General features: G+C 38.7%; 1 protein-coding gene across 3 annotated transcripts in view; it reads right to left on the reverse strand.

Annotated features, from left to right (window-relative positions):
• The window catches only part of CCDC85A (coiled-coil domain containing 85A), a gene marked incomplete at its 3' end in the record, with an annotated part of 78,435 nt that overhangs the window by 56,734 nt on the left and 4,617 nt on the right, over positions 1-17,084 (reverse strand). The window lies entirely within an intron of this gene.

Raw genomic sequence — 17,084 nt, forward strand, 5'->3', positions numbered from 1 at the left:
ACTAGCGCTGTAGTTTTTAATCTCACATGAGACTTTTAGTTGGTCTTCCAATGTCATGGCTTTTTCAACAGCAATAATAATCAAAGGACTCATAGTAATGACTTGCACAAATCGTTAAGATTAATTTAGTAAAAAGTGGATAGAAAACATTTTGCTTTCTGCTTTTTAAATAGGAAAGCTCAGATTTAGTAGCAGAGTTCAACTAAGACAGATTTTTCACCAATGTCATGGCAGCAATTGTTCGAAAAATTAAGTATTTATTATGAAATATTTCTGCCTTCCGATACACATGGGAAGAGTCCTGCTTTACAAAAAACTCTGGTAGAGGAGTAGAGGGTATATGAAAAGAAATTCACATTTCTACACTCTCAACTGCTAGGATTGCTAAAGTAGCTGCAGTCATAGTTCTCCACTCTCAATAACAGGAGAAGACTTGCAGTAGGCACCTTCAAGATCTCAAGACACCAAATGCCCCCGGGAGCTCAGAGATGCTACAGAAGTAAAAACGCTGAGCTCCCAGCGTTGAGTCGGTCAGAATCAGCACTACCACGATGGCAGCTACACTGTGGCTGGCAGATACTGTAATAAACATCCTATCCTTCATCTGATAGCAGAACAAGGCGGGCAGGATATCAGCCTGCTATCTGTGACTGACTAGCATCGTCATTAACAAAACCCTTCAATTATTGTACTTATCACCCACAAAAAAAAGTGATATATAAGTGGTAATCACCTACATAATTTCCTACCATTTCAAATTTGGAAATGCTGGAGCTCTGGTTGCCCCTATGATCTAATTCTGCTCTCCCACACCTCTGTTTTCTGGAAGCAGGGATACTGTTAAAAACAGTGCAAATTCACTATAATCCAACTTTGGTAACTGGATTATGACATTTTCCCTTCTTCAGAGTCCTTCGCTTTGACATTTTCTTTTCTTCAGAGTCCTTCACTTCACAACCTATGCACTCCTTAACGTAACTCTGAATCTGTCTAACCTCATCTAGCTTCTTTTTCCACAAAAAAACCTCAAAAACTACAGATGCTCTTCTGAGCAACTTTATTATTTGTGCTCACTAGGGTGCGACTCAAACCTTCAGCATCAAACACAGCCTGCTCCCATTACAGCTACAACACTACCTTCACATCTGAGTGGCGTTTCCCTAGAGGTGGCAATCAGCTTTGGAACCCAGTTTCAGGAGTGAGGAGAAAGGAGATCCTGTTCAGTACGTCCTTCCCTCTCCTTTCCGCTTCCAGCAATTGTGCACTTGCTATTCCATCTGTAACCCCTCTGGGGAAGAGAGGTCTCTGCCTCTCTGCTCCAGCCCCCCAGGCATGACTGGTGGAGCTGCCCTCTCCTTTCCTGGCAACTGAAGCTGCTTTATCACTTGCAGCGTTTTACAAGGTACATGGGCTGTCAAGAGCTCTGTACTTGGTTCAGTGTTTCCAATGCAGCAGCAAGGGAGCCCGACATGCTTCCCCTGCTGCTAAAAGCTGCACAGGCAGCTCCTACTGCATCTTCAGTGAGAGCAGGAGCCCAGCCCTGGGGTGATCAATGAAGGCAGCACCCCAGGAAGAAGAACACCATAGTGACTTTTTGACTGTCTTCAATCCTGGACTGAGAGTCACCATGTCAAATATCAATCTCACTGAAAGCAGACGGTGCAAGAATAGAACTTCTCTCAAGAACAGTGGCAAGATTTCCTTCAGATCAGAGTATTATGGGCAAAAAGGGACTGCCCCCCTGGAATAAATTTCTAGGTCCGAGCTCATATTTTCATGACACCACTTAAAAAAAAACCCCAAAACTGCTTCTACAAGCCTGTGAACTCAGTGGGAACATGCAAGCGTATGAAGTCAGCCACCTGCATAAACAAAAGCAGCATCAGACCCTAAGTGATTTCATTAGCTAGATCAGTATCTCCAACATGACAACACGGCGAGTTGTTGTGTTTTCAGAAGCAGCAAGATCACAGCACACATATCCGCACACACGTGCATTCCTATAGCACAGTACACAAGAGTCTAAAACGGGCAAGCAGCCACTCATTCTAAATAGCAAGAGGTGCTTCAGGTGTTGGTTTAATACAACCTGCCCATATTCCTAGAAGGCATGCTAGGATATTTACTATCAGCTTGTCTTTGAAAGTCTACCCAATTCCATCCTTATGTGGCCTCAAGCTGCTGGCTCCTGGATAACATAGCTGCTGGGAAGCAACAGGGCAGCACAAGACCCAGCCATCAGTCTGGCACCAATCCCTTAGAGTATTTCCCAGAGTGGCAGGTAATACAGGTGATGCTCATTGTATACCCACATCTTGGCAGCCTACTTCACTTCAGGAGGACCACATTAATCAGAATCCTTGCTTTCCCACCACTATGTAAGAAGAGTAGTTTTAGATCTGCATCATTCTCTGAAAGAAATATTTTTGCACATTTCTAAAGAAGTTTATTTAACACATCTACTAATGCTAATTGTCTCTCACACGGGTAACAGTCTAGCAATGTAGACAAAAGTATTCTGGTTATTCTACTCCTCTAACTTTTCCAGCTATGCCAAGCTCTTTAGTCTCAGAAACATTTTCCGTTTCCCTTCATTGTATATACATGAATGTGTTGCTATTTTACATTTTTTAATACATGCTCATGACTCAAGCTTCACATGGCTCAGGCAGAAGAAACACTTTCACTTGGAAAGTGTGTTCATTAGACTGCACACAAAACATGAGACATAACCAGTTACCATGTGAGTATTCTGGACACTGTATTAGAGGATTCCATGTCTACTGACTGTCAGTGATATGCCAAGAGTTCAGCTTAAAAATAAAATATTTTGACCCTTTCAAAATATCTGGTAAGTGTTTTGATAAACAATTTTATTTTTTTATGCAATTACCACTGTTATAATTCTTACTAGTCTCTCTCAATTTCTAACTACCTACTGTTCATTTTTCTTATTCAGGGTTCACAGTTTAATTTCTTGACCTACATGTGGTAAAAGTTTGCAATGACAAAAATGTGATAAACCCATGCTGTAGTTACAAAATGGGTTAAATACATTAGGAATGTTTTTACAGGAAAAAATTATATGGCTCTGCAGAAAATTTTACAACTAAGGATATTTAGACAAGTGCTACATCAGAAGTAGCACCATATGTTCCCATACTTCAGCATGAAAGACAAAATGCCTGTAAAATGAAAAGCAATGATTTTTTTTTTTCCCCAAGAGCTACTGCCCTGAGAACTTAAAAATATGGACTTATCTCAAGTACCAAATAATCAGACTGATCTAATTAGGAAGGAGATAATTAAAAGACTAACAGGTTGCTAAATCATGCTCAAGACACACAACCTGGTGTTTGCTCTAGTTTATAAGACTAAAATAGTAACAGTACTAATGTCTCTCTAATCTGTGCACAGGTTTGAAACATTAAATTGCACTCAGGCCACATTTCATCATAAGAAGTGCTATTAAAAACTCACTACGTAGCATGAGCATGGCAGGAAGCTGCTGTAATTGCAGTAACTTTCTACTCATAACAAGAATTGTTACTATAGTCCTGTCATCACATAGCACTGACTGGAAATGTTTAGGCTGTCATTTTTGAACGTCAAAACCCGATTCCCCACTGAGCATACATTACTATGGAGTTTTAAAAAACTGGACTGAATGCTGATTGGTGCCATTCATAAACATTTTTAGAAATTACTCTGCTACAGTTGTTTTGTGCAGGAAACCTCCATCTTTCGGCCGACAGCAAGAACCCTTTACCCAGTCTTCCCTCAAACACGGCCACTGCTTCACATGACTTTAAATAAACATTTCAGACTGCAGTATCTGATAGATAGCAGCAGCAACCACCTACCTGCTAAAATGAGTCTACTGGCATGCAGCCAAAAAAAACCCCCACCCAAATCTCAAAACACACTAGTTCACCAAGTTCCTAACTTCCACATCTGCCAAGTCACGCAGATGTTCAGACTGAGACTCCTCATGGAGATTTGTATCTGCTAAGTACCATTTCTCCTCTTCCCTGGCTTATTCACATGCCACACTATTATTTGATACTAAGGGCCAAATAACCATCTTGCCAAAATACTGTGTTCTCATTTTTTTAGCATATAAAAGCTTTCATTTTTGAATTTTATTCTGATGAAAGATAAATAGTCCTTTTGATTGTACGAGTTAGCAACCTGAAATCCTGAGCTGAAAGCTGACCATGCCTCCGATTCATACTAGCACCTTAATTTCCCAAATGATGACAACTACAGCTACACAACTATGCTGCAACATTAAAAACAGACCACAAGAAACAAAACCGAAAAATATAGCTTCCTCTATTACAGTTATCATAGCACTTCAGTTTTACTCAAGTTTGAATTCATTGTAAGTCACTTTGTCTATATGCAAGGACACATTTAAGCACCGCTTTAAATGCAAAAGGTACATCAACAACTTCTAATATGCCTGCTACACACACACAAAATAATTAAAAATAGCTTTGTTCCCCACTGGCCTGGCTAGCATAATTCAGGAAATTCAGGAAGGAAGGAAACATTGCCTTAAAAGTTGATTTTGAAAGGAAACACATTGAAAATGTTTGTATGAAGCTAATTGTTCATAAAGGTGTTTTCTAGGCATGTGAGTAACCTTAGCCCCAATTTTTACACCATGCTTGAAACAGACTTATCTAAGAAAAAAAAGCTGTTAGAAAAGTGGTATGATGCAATGGAATAATCAGCAGCTAAGACTCAGGAAATGTGGATTTAAGGTTTAGTTGGTAGCTGATTAATCCTGTCTTGTCATTTGTTTAGCCCATTGTTCTTCACAAGTAGATGTCGATCACAATATTTGCTTCCTTGGTAAATTGTTACGAGAAATACTGATAACAAGTTCTAGGTAATAACTGGGCACTACTAACAAGTGTAAGAGTTTACTCAGGTTAACAGTGCATCCATAGCTCACTATGCACATCAAGGTCTCAACTTCACAGAGACATTTTTTCCTGACTTTGTGCAACCGCTGTCCTGCCTGAATTCACACACGTAAATCAATGCGTGTTCCACACACTGATGCTATCCTGGTCAACACACGAGAGATCTCCAGGGCTAGAATTGCCATGAGTTAATCCACCTCCAGCTGAAAAGCCAAGGCTCTCTAGTCAGAGTTGCTTTATCTCCTCACAGTCAAGCAAGGCTGGTCCATGGGCCTCTGCAGGCTCGAGCTCCACAGTTAAAAGCTGGAACAAGGAGAGGACTTTCTGATGGCTTTTCACAGCAACCAAGTGAGAAAAGAAAAACAGCAACGTCCTCCCCTCCTCTAGATCCCCTGGCTGGTACCACAGCCCGCATCGCTGAGATCACAGATTTGCTTTGGACCTTTCAGAAGCTCACAGGTCTCACTGAAACACAGAAGCAAGCTTACGCAGTACGAACCAGAGCAAGAGTTTTGGGCCCAACAGATTGGGACTGAAAAGAACTGACATACTGCAATGGCAATTTCCAGAGGGTGCATAAATGTCATTAGTCTGATGGCAAACATGTTACAGATTTTCAGTCTTTCCCTCTGCCAGATGTTCATGAATTCAGCAAAATCTAAACATAGCACAGACACACAAAATAGATACTACTGAACATTTATTTTGTTGACTTTCAGTTCTGAAATATACTTGGGTTTTTCAGAGTTTGGCTTTGTGTTTTTGAGGGTTAAGTTTTCTGCACAATACACAATTAAAAACATGTGTTCATAAAACCAGAGAGATAACAGGATACAAGATCTGATGACCCCACTGCAGTGATGCCACACCAGAGGGTGAAGGGAGCCACCTGAGCAGTGAGGAGTACACCTTGGCTTTGAGATATCTGAGCATCCTCTGCCCTCCTGAGAGTACTCCCCATGCTATGGGAACTGACATTAGCAAACCTGCATGCAATGAAATTGATACTAAGCCTTATCTGACTAGCTATCACTAAAATCTCACACCTCCACACAAGTCAGCCTCTAGCCCAGCTGACTGGTTTGCAGCTACCAAGCCACACCTTGCATGGCATGGAGAATAAGCACCGATGGAGTTGAAAGCAGACAGGGACAGAGATGACAGCTTAGCATCATGCCAAGCCAAGATCTGCAATCTCATCCATCTCTGGACCCCCACAGATGTGCATCTGGCTTGAGCCCTAAATTAGAAACACATTTGGATCGCTAAACGGACAGTGTATCCATGCAGAAGAGAACTGGGCCTGCAATCCATAAATCAAAGAGCTACTTCTGATTTATACCATTAAAACAGAGAAATCTATGTTTGTTGAAATACATTTCTTTACCTATGCAACAAATGTCACTGGATGTGGCTAAAATTAAGAATGTTCTCAGCTTTATCATCTCCAGATTCCTGGTCAGACTTCTGGAATAGTGAAGAAACGGCCTCTCCTCTCACTGTGTTTCACCAAATATAATGGGACATAAATCTAGTACTTAGTAAGCACCGTATCAAGTCATGCTAGCTAGATGAGTAAACCCACTGGCTGGTTTATTCATCATCTGACGAGCACAACTATTCACACTCCTGAGGCACCTGAATACTACACTGATGGGTAAAAACACAGACCAGTGAGGCTCAGTATTTGGAATTAAGATGCTCCCTGTTCCCTGGGAAACAGCATTTCCTAATAAACAGAATACAAACATTATCTGGATTTTTCTCACTCTGGGCAGCAAAAATCTCCTAATCACTTTCATCTTCCACTAACACATCCCTTCCCATGAGTTTTAAGAGCCTCTTGCTTCCTATGTAACAGGTATTTCTGAGCAGCACTGCAAGAACAAACAGTTAAAATCTAATAAAATTTCGGAGGCATTAAAAGCACCTAATTAAAAATGTTACATTTCAGAGCAAGCATCACCTGACTGCATCTTCACAGTTAACACCCCGTTTCACCTGTAACAAGGACAATGAATATCCAAAAATCTCACATTAGGTTTAAGTGACATGTAGGACTAGTATCCAACAACAATTTAGTGAAAAATACATCTGCTCAGTGCACCTCTACCAAACACAAAGCAGAGCGACCCAAGGTTTGCTACATTTAAAGTATAGGTCTTTTCATATTGATAAATTCAACAGATATGTTTGCTTTGAGAGCAAAGTTATTTCTCATTCAAACATTCTTCACTAATCCTTCAAATATCCATTTTCCAAACTGATACCAGAATCAACTCTGTTGATTTTGTTAGTTAAAAAAAAAAACCAAAAAAAAACAAACAAAAAAACCCACCACCACCAAGCAACAGAGGTGGAACAGAGTATGTTGCCCAGGAAACTGATTCTTAGCTTCAGTGCCTGAAGTACACATTTCCAGGTGGCAGTTGATACGCACTGACTTGTCATTTAAGTACAATATACTTTGTTTAATTTGGTTTAGTGTAGAGTCAAACCACAACAGAGGGTCAAGCAAGTCCTTTTGTGCTACATGACTTTTTGGAGTTCCCCAAGTATCTTTTCAGTATTCCACAGGTCTACAACTGGATGTACTTGCAGTAGTGTGATCAATACAAGGAGTTAGTACTATCCGACTCAATTTTTGACAAAACCAGGATGATGGAGTGACTTGAGAGGATAAAACTCTGAGATCCAAGCTTCCAAGATAGTCTGATCAGTCACTTCCATGCTGTCAGGCAATCCAGCAATTCATTTTTATCAACCTGGACACAACTTTTCAGTAGACTCTAAAAGGCTAAGAAATCTTTCCATTTTATTACTTTTACAGAGAAGGTAAAATATGCAAATACCGATGCCTTAATGCTGAAGTTAGGATTTCTTTTAATATGCTCAGGATGCTTTTTGTCCTCCTATTTCTCCAAAATGTTTGCACATGCTACGGTTGCAAGCAGTCAAAATGTAGCATTCAGCATTATTAATCGGAGTGTAGATCAGGTGTCAAGTTCCAACAACAAGGAATAAATCAATAAAGTTCTTAGCACCTGTACCTGGAGGAGACACAGATTCTGGTATCTTCTGCTGTTTATTTAAGACTGCAGAGCCTTTGGTCTTGGTGGTTGGAGAGCTGGTTAGGAAAAAAAAAATTGTTGGAACACTTTGCTTTCATGTTTTCTTTATGGACCTAATGATATTGTAAAAACTTAAAATTCAAAATCTAACTTCAGGTTACAAAAAAATCCTAAAGCAGAGGCAAGCAAGATGAATGACAATAACAGACAAGGGACTTCATTCAGAGCACTGCAAAAGCATGGATATTTAAGCATCTTGCTTCTGTCTTGGGCATCCAATTTCAGTTCCAGGTGCCCAATGAGGAATGAAGTGCTCAACTGCTTTGAAGGACCTAAGCCAATTTTCAAATTCTACCTCATAGCATTCATATGCTCGTGCTTGATGTACTCAGCTGCCTTCAGTGAAATGTTCTTTTTCTCTCTCATAATCAAACAGTATTTTTAGAGACCCATCTTAATGTCATCAGTAGTGTTTTCAGACCACAAAAATCATAAGATGGATTTTTAACATCATTAAGGTTTGTTTGTAAAACAAAAATAGACTGAGAAGCCAAGAAGGGATGTGGATAACCAATCAATGCTTTTCTCCAGGCTTATCTGAACGTTGCATAAACGTGAGCTACCTAGTGATGAATCAGTCCTGTAACCTTTGTAAAAAGCTTTTTTTTCCTTTGAATCCAAGTTACATGTTCTAAAAGCGTAGAGCAAACGTTGATCAAGGCAATTTTCACAATTCACAGGAACTTAAAAGAGATGCAGTGAAAGAAATCTTGTGAGTTTTGAGGCCAAACATCTGAAGGAGGTATCTCACTATTGATCAAACTAGAGAAATTTGATATTACAGGCATAAAAACTCTGGAATAATCTGTGTAACCTTGAGCAAGGACCAAAATGGAGACCTTTAGAATACATTCAACTGTTGCTGACCACATGGCTCACTGTGCTCTTTCAGCTGCAACATATCTCTTACTCTTGACAGTACTTGAGTAATATTGCGTTCGATTAGTCTAAATAACCACTTAAATTATTATATGGACTTTTACAAATCAGTATTACAAATCTTGTTACCATTTTTCTCCTCTGTAGCGTAACATAATATTTGTAGTAATTCAGTGCAAAGTTCACACAAATCATGCAAATCAAAAAGTAAAGGGTTGAAGAAACATGTACTTGCTGAAGTATACAAGTGCAAAACTGCTGGTTTGCTCCTCTCCCCAAGAATGCGCCGAAACAATGCAAATATGCCAGAAGTTTTATAGCAGAAATGACAAGTTGAACTAAGACTATTTGTTATTCACAGTCTGAATAACAGTAAGTCAGTTATTCACATAACTGTTCATCTTTTCAGACAGCCTAGATCAAGATAGCAGCTTTACCATTCACAATCAATAAATTTGCTAACATTTTCATGCTCATGGACGGATCTCAAATCATGATCCTGACCGTTTTCTGTGTATCTTGCAGAATTAAAAACACTTTAAAAAAGAAAAAATTAAAAAACACTGAATGCGCACAGACTAGTATCTTTCTTTATTTTTTTAAAGACAACTTTATTATATATATCCCCCCCATGTTATATTTGTATAATTAATTTCCTCTGAAACCCATTACTTTTATGACTAGTATATCTCTCTGACTTTCAGTCTCACTGGCCAAGGCCTCTTCCAGGCTAATCCTTCCCTTTTCTCATTTCATTTGGTATCTTTCTGCTATGATACTGTCTGAAAATCCCATCATAAGTGATCAGATTTCAAAAGAACTGGAAATAGCACAAAGAAGGGAAAGAGAGAAGGATGGTGTTTTTTTTCTCCTTGTATACTTAAATATGCTTTTAGATTTCTTGATTGTGAGTCCCCCACAGATTACAGAAGATTCTTAATTCATGTATATAAAGGAACCAAAGAACATTACTAAAACCCTTCACAGTACTTCAGGTTTGCATTGACAGTGAAGACCATACTATTAAGTCCTCAAGGAATATTACAAGCCACAGCTGGAGAACAAGTGTGTGAAAAAATTGCATCCACATACAAAGGAGCAGTGACCAGAAGAACCACTTAACAGAAATCGCCACACTGGATCAGACCAATGCAATTAGTATTTTATCAACCCCATGCAACAGGGACCAGGACCAGCTGTTTTAGATAGAGGCACACAAAAACTTCCGCCATTAGCAGCAATGGAACAACACACCAGAGTTAAATTCACCCTTCTATTACTTAGAAGCAGGTGTTCACTTTAGACCAAATGAATCTGATTTCTTCAACCAAACACCAAGGATTCCCATATTACCTTTCATTTTGTGTTATCCAAAGGAATGTATGATACTTTTCAGGACTTTAACCGTTATTGGGCTCTGTGCCATTTCACAGCAATGAGGGTCTGGCTAAATCTGCCAGTGTGGCTTAAGAATTTAGTTAAAACTGAGCATCCTATTAAAATACTTCTCCAAATCCCATGGTACAGTGCTCTATCCTTTTTCTTTACTACGGCTTAATGCCACAATTGTCTTCAGACAAAAAAGAATACTGATTACACAGAATACTGGTTACACAGCGGACTCTTCTCCAGATCCAAGTATAAGGTTGTGGTAAAACCAATCATACCAGGTTTTAATCTTTTCACAAGTATGGATGTGGTATATTAGGATGTACTTCTTTCTGCATTAAGCAAAATTCAAATCTCAGTGTTTCCATCCTAGCTGATTCCCTTAACAGAGTCCACCCTTTAACTATTCAAGAAGCACATGCAGCCAAGATTTATAACAAGATCATGACTTGAAGATAATTCTCAATGCTCTCTCAGTAACTATATATCTGTGTGTATGACAATAAGATCTAAGATAAGCTGTGCTTCAGTTTACTAATTAAGATGTTGATTTACTAGCTCAGAAACCAATGCATTTTCATTGCTAGTCATTTTCTTATGTACACGAAGCTTTATTATACCTCATTAAATACCCTATAATTTGGAATGCCTCACTGTCCTTGACTCCTGTCAATATCTATGCACTTCATGTGTGAATGGTAGTACAAAATTTAACCCCACGCTATACTGACTGCTACGCTCTTCCCTAATTGTTAACCAATTCAGCTCCAATCCCTGCACAACCCACAGCAACTCTCCATTGTTAACTTCCTAACAAAATTTAAAATTAAAAAAAAAAAAAAAGAGATCCCACATAATAGACAGAACAGAAAAGAGAGGATACTCTTTGATTAACACACATAATATACACTACAAGGCTGAAGTTCGTAAACAAGCGGTACTTACCAAGACTTATAATATTCTAACTCTGCGCTGTAACTGCTACAGTTCAGAGAATTTGACAATTTAATCACTGCAATATTTCTAAAAACATATTTCACTGTTATAAAATCATAACCCTGTAACTCAGGAAGCTGTGCAAAGGACTGTGTTACTTAAGGTCCTGTCCTCAGGTTAACGGTACTCTTTCCAAGCAAGGACTCAGAAAAGGCTTTAATGTGAGGACTCTCCACTCTGGCACAAATAACATAATGTAACATAACATAACGTGCCCACATATTTCAGGCAGACAACACTAACAGTCGTGCAAACTCTCGATGAGCTCTCAGAGGTAAAGGCAAACGTCTTGCATCTTGACCCAATCACCATGAAAAATAAATAAGCTTTTCGATTGTCCTCAGTACACACTGAAAAAAACTCCCATTCACTACTCAGAAAATACATTATTTTTAAAAACATACAATAAGTATGTCAGATCCATCCCAGGTACAACACTAGTAAAGTCAGGGGATGCGCACAAGTGCTGGCTTGCGGAGTGTTTGTCAAGACACCGTCAATAACAGCACTGTGATTTATTGTTAGCCTTTCACTTCTGGAGGTCTGCGGTCAAACGTCAGTGAAGTTCCAACAGACACTCAAAACAAGAGATATGGCCACACATCTCAAATTAATCAGCCAGCTAGCACAGCTGCTAACCTCCACGACATACTGGTTAAATGCTTGGAAGGTAAGGGCACTATTCACAGGGCTGACGGGAGAGTTACAAAGTCATCTGTGTAGCAGGATATGCAATCTACGGGAAAAAGGAAAAAGTATAAAACTTGAAAGTAGTGACTTCACAGAAAGTGCTATGTATCGCACATGGCTGTGGTATATTCATAGTCCTGTAACGAGACAGGTTGTTCAGCTGAATCACATGTAGTGCCACTGCCTATCTGGCACCAAATAGACAGGGATAGAAGCAAACCTCTGCGGTCAGCACCAGTCTGTTTCCCACTTTGATGATCCACCAAACTTTTCAGTAACCAGAGTGCTGGAACATCCATACGACTGTTTGAAATTAGGCAAGCTTCTCCATAAGGAGAGGCATCAGTCTTTCTATGAACATATCAATAGTTTTGCTGGAAGGATAATTCACCTTATAATAAAACATTCAAATCAAAACTGGTTTTGTCAGTGAAGTTAAGGATATGTAAGCGAAAAATTCTCCCAAAAGCCCTACAACACAAATTTCTAGTAGGTTCATGGTTTTGATATTACAAGCCAGATTGTAATAGCAACATGATTGTAACATCAACTTGAGAAATTACTCCACAAAAAATGAGTTTGGTAATAAATGCAGCATGCTCTAGTCACATACATATTCACATATCATGTCCCAGTTCTCTTACAGTGCCTAATAAGTAAAAATAATTTACAAGTTTGACATAAAACCTATGGAATTCAACTGAAAGACTCAGATTGACAAAGTTTCAGAGCTCTACGCTTAAAATAATAAATTTCTGGAATAAAGAGTAGATTACTTCATACTGGCAAGCAAAAAATTCTATCGATCCTGTAGCCTTTGTTTATACAAGAAGTTACTCTCAAGAGTAAGTAATGCTGTGTCAGGCTCCCAACGGCAGATGTCCAGTGGTGGGTGCCATTGGGAAAGCTCAAGTCACACACAAAGTATTGTACATTGCTATTAATGACAGGCAAATTATTTCAACTTTAAGAAACATACATAAGCAAACCTACATCAAAACATGACATCATTTCACTATTTGGCCAGCAAGATGTGAGCTATTTCCACAGAGAGGGTATCAGTTAACTCAGTAACATTATATTAAGGTTTTTTTCTCTGAAGTCTGACTGCAGTTTCCTCTTTTTACTCAGTGCAGTATCTTCTGATTTTATTTTCCTTACAAGCAGCACATTTATAGCACAAACTGTTCAAAATTTAAGCTGAGTTTCCATTTAGCCTACAAACACCTTTGCTCAAGGAGAGGTGCTGTTGCATTTGTTCTGTAAGAATCCTCACACTTCCAGCAGTACGTGTAGTGCTAGTCAGCAGTTTTACTTCTCTTCATTAATAACCTCAGCAGGAAGCAAAAAGCACATATGAAAGCCTTCTGATACTTTCCTTCCCCACTAAAGTCAAGGCCCAGAGTAAAACAAAGGACTTCTTAAAATAGGAAGTTTACAATAAATTTCTTCGAATAAAAAACACCACTTAGATTGCAAATGCTGAAAGCACATTAATTCATATAGAGGCACTTATATCCCACATATTTGTGTCAGAGTTACTGTCATGTATTATTCTAGGTTGCATAAACGTTCTCTTTAAAATGTTTTTACCGCTGGTATTTTCTAATTTCAGCAATCTTTCCATCCCAAATATCTCTGTGCTCATTACCCAGAATGTTTAGCTGTGATCACAGCAAAAGACTGTTATCATGTTTTATTTGGTTAGAGCCTTTAAAATTAAATACATATGTTTTCAGTTAACAAACATCAAGCCAAATTTAGTGCGCTCATCCCATTTTCTGTCACTCCAAAGGCTGAGGATACCCATTTCAGAAAAATATGTAGAAGAACCCTGAAGTAATTTTTTTTTTTTTAAAGCTTTATAAATCTTATAAATGAAAGCTGACATATCATACAAGAAAAAATACCAAGATCAAACCTTGGAGCATAGCAAATTAGAAGAATTATGAAAGGAAATGTAATCACCTCATCCTTTATTCCTTCAGCTGTGCCTGTGGACCAAAGACAGCTTCAGACTGAAGTAACTTCCTGCATACCTCATGACAGCTTAAAATACACATGAAGCCCAAATAAATGCATATACCATATCCTGTAAAGCGGACTACAGCTATGGATCATATTTCCGACGGCATTGTAACATTATACTGCAACTGCTTTAACTTTAGCTTAAGAGCTTGTCAGAAACCTGCAAATACACTATTCCCTGCGTCTTACATACAGTCCAAGTTCTAGTATGGATAACTGTACGCTACTGAAGATGTCACTTCCCTGTGGGCACGCACGTGCTGACAAGACCAGAACTCCAGGTAAACAGGAGCTGTTAGCAGCATATGGAAGCTCTCATTTCAACAGGAATAACTAGGCTGTTTGCAAACTTGCTTTCCAATTAGGAGCAGCAATTTCAAGTACACAGTATAGTACTTCTTCCAATGAGGTCTGACATGCAGAGGAATACCTTCTCCTCCCAGACCAGGTTCAGAGACAAGACCAAGGAAGATGGGACAGGCCTGTACTGAGTCTGGTAAGTTCTGATTACATAGTTAAAATATATCCTTTTATTCTTTTATTTACAAAGGAGTCAAAAGATGTTAGTCTCTGCTGTTCATCATTGAGGATCACAAACTTCACTCTTGCTGCTCAAATGACAGTCCACAAGTACTGCAATAAGATTAGAAGTGCCCTACAAAATAAGCACACAGATGTGGAATCAAACATCAACTAGCTAGATACACTCCAAATTTTAAAACAAACTAGGTTCCTCCAACATCATGTAATATACTTTACATGATTTTGGGATAAGAATTGAAAATTTTGTATTGCTCATCAGAGTTTAGGGCCAGGTTTCCATGCCACTTTCTAACTCCTGTTTTCACAATTTCACCATTCCTTATACCAGATGCAGAAGATCAGGATTTTCATTACAGCTCAATGCACAGTTCCCCATCTCTACTCGATTGGCAGGTTCATGTATACAGGTATACACAGAACATGCAAATTAAGACTTACACATTCCTTTCACAACAATAACAAGTGATAATGGTCACCACTTTCACCACTTCCATATTAACTGTTCTTCTCCACAACTTCACAGTAGCTGACAAAAATCAAAACACAAAATTATTTAGCCTTGCTGTGAAGGCCAAGTATTTTCATGAAGTTTAAGGCCTCTTCCTCAGAGTAAAGCTGTCAAGACTTTTACCACTGACCAAGATCAGATAAATGTCAAAATTAAACCTCATGCTTGCATCAAATTATACAAATATGAGAGAAGAAAGGTTTGACAACTTACTGGTGAGAGAAATCCTCTGCAAAAATGATTATATAAAGTGTAGGATAGGCGAAACTCTGATTAAAGTCAATAAACAGACTCCGAAAACACCAGCCTCCTCCAGCATCCTGTGGCTCGAGTCCAAATTGTAGATAGTTTAAATACTCTGCAGAAAGGATGCCAGTCAACTCAGCTTTAATGTAACAACTGCTTTCATTGCACTGTTAATAATATGGCTGAGTTCTTAACAAGACTACCCGGACAAAAAAACCCCCAAACAAATAGAAAAATTAGAAAGCCCACCGTGTTGGGAGCAGAAAAAAAAGTATCTTTGCCTGTGAAGGAGTTTTAAAAAAATATATACTTAAAACCTTAGATCACCTTTCTACATAACCAGTGACTGGATTGATGAACATCATGAGCACGACTAAGAAGCCACCTTTAAGAAGTCTGGTTCCGTACTTCATGCTAGTTACAGCCAGGTCAATTTTAAACAGAAAGAACTGAATGGAGAAAGAAATACAGTATTTAATGGAAGTGTTGTGGGACCAGCTTTTATAACTTAGATGTGTATTACAGACCTTCACCCAGTTGTCATAAACTCATCTTATTAATAATTTTAAAATCATTAAAAAGAGAAGTCTCTACACTTACCACTTTGAGGTTCGTCAGCCCTGTCAAGCGTATGCATTTCAGTGAAAGGAATCTGGATGTATCCCTATAGGTTATCTTAACTGAAGACATTCTGTAAGCTAATCATGACAGGTAGATGGACCGGTGTGATAAATGATGGGGACAGCACCCAGCACAGAACTCAGCATCCTCCATCGCACAAGCAGATCCAACAACAAGTGATCAGTTCCACTGACATCAACACAACTTCTCACAGCTGCTTATAAAATGGAAAAATGGAAACACATGAACTCCTTCTAAGACAACTAAGGCAAAATCCTCACTTTTTTCAGAGCTCAACTTCAAATCTAAGTGTAAGGGTCTGAGAAATGGGTTTTCAACTATGACTCTAATTTCCTTCATGAAAACATTCAAAGCCCACAGAAGAAACAAAACGGAGCAGACTATAGACATTCTGCTAAGTCTATAAAAAGTTATTTCTACAGCAGAGTAGGATGTTTGAACTTTGTTTTTTATAATTCCATTTGCTGTATTTCATTCATTTCAATTTTGTTGTAACCGCTTGCCTTTCAAAATAACTAAATACTTAAATTGTGACTATCTTACAAAAAAAGTAATCAATTTCAATCAGCGAGGATACACAGCTCTTAAAAGCTAGACATGTTTACTGGGTATCTTTCTAAAAGGCAGCAATAGCAACATAAAAAAAAAATCCTTAAGATCTTCCTTAATTTTTACTTTGTTACAATTACACACATGCAAACTCAAGGCTTTGAAAAGCTTTAGGAGCCATCAGATTAATTTATATCTAGCCTAGCTCTTCATCTGGGGTCTTTTCCAGAGTCTATGGAAAAGAATATAAGAAGCCTTCTATCAATAAACAGGAAATTTTAAAATCTTTAAAAAGCTACAGACAGGGTAGGTTAGGAAGGTGGAAATGAAACCGGAGACATGCACCTCCACTCTGCTGACTCAAATATAGGCAGGACAAGAAACATAACACAATTCCCCTCCGATGTAAACAGAAATCTACCCAGGGACAAACAGTTCACATCTACCAACCACCAAGCAGGGTCAAGGCCAAGTGCTGCCCTTCCACCAACACTCAAGATGCACTTTTCCTCTACTTTTTTAATCCACCCCACACCTGCTGGATGGGCA

This window comes from Phaethon aethereus (assembly GCF_964289735.1).
Source record: "Phaethon aethereus genome assembly, chromosome: 3".
Lineage (NCBI taxonomy): Eukaryota > Metazoa > Chordata > Aves > Phaethontiformes > Phaethontidae > Phaethon > Phaethon aethereus.